This window comes from Rhagoletis pomonella, unplaced genomic scaffold (genome assembly GCF_013731165.1).
Source record: "Rhagoletis pomonella isolate Grant_MI unplaced genomic scaffold, Rhpom_1.0 Rhpom_scaffold_00010, whole genome shotgun sequence".
NCBI lineage: Eukaryota > Metazoa > Arthropoda > Insecta > Diptera > Tephritidae > Rhagoletis > Rhagoletis pomonella.
The window spans coordinates 18,257,398-18,258,642 of NW_023458564.1; positions in this window are offsets into that span (position 1 = coordinate 18,257,398).

Consider the following 1,245-nt stretch of genomic DNA (forward strand, 5'->3'; position numbering starts at 1 on the left):
ATGAAGATGAAGATGAAGATGAAGATGAAGATGAATATGTAGATGAATATGAACATGAACATGAACATGAAAATGAACATGAACATGAATATGAACATGAACATGAAAATGAACATGAACATGAACTTGAACATGAACATGAACATGAAGGTGTAGATAAACATAAACATAAACATAAACATTAAAAGCGATAGAGACAAAGATAGAGAGGAAGAAAGTGATAGGGATAAAAAGGAAATACAACTGAAGAATGTTATATTGTGATGTGTTATGCTACATATGTTATGTTATTGAATCTAATGCTATTCTATGTTATGTTATGCTAAGTACTAAGCTAAACTCCCCTCCACTTAACCCATTCCAACAAATTTTATTTCAGCTCAACTAAACTCACATAAATTATCCTTAATTTTAGCGGTTGAATTTCAACCGCTGGGCGAGCCCTAGTAAATATAACACGGTGCTACAAAAAAATCACGAAATACACCCAAAAACTTAGTGTAGGTTGTAGGTAGGGTCGAAATAGGTTTCTTATACTTCCGGAACCCTACACTTTTAATTTATTTAAAAACAACCGTTATGTTCGTACTGGATGCACCTACATCGAGAAAAAAACTCTACATCCAACAATTTTATCTGCATTTGGAACAACTTTTATTGGTTAAATCGTACCCAACAACTACTCGCATTTGAAGCAACAGCACAAAGACTGTTGATTTTTTTTACTAAATTAACACAACAATTTTTGCATTTAGAATAAAAGTGTATACATTTTTGTTTTAAATACTTTTTATTTGAGTTAACTGTCGAAGTCGTTACTACAAAAATATGAAGCTGTTGAATCAAATACTTGGACTTTGAGCTTACATATTTGATTCAAATATTAATTTGTTGGTAAAAGTGAAGTGAAAATTGTTTGGAAAAAAACGCAATTTTTTTGGCTTACACTGAGAAAAATTTTAATGTAAACTAAATTGATTAGTTTTGGTTTGAAAAAACTTTTCACTTAAACGTTTTAAGTATTTTCATATGTATAAAATGTAATTATGTAAACAATGTAAGTTTATTTTGTATATATTTGGAAATTAAAAAATAATTATTGCAATAAGTTCTGATAAGTTATTAGATTTTTATGTTCCTCATTGAAATGAAAAATCAAATTTTTTGACAGAGTGAAGTGAGTTATTACAAATAGAGCAAATATGAGCATTGGTGGAATAAGTACTTCTCATTGGACTTTATTTA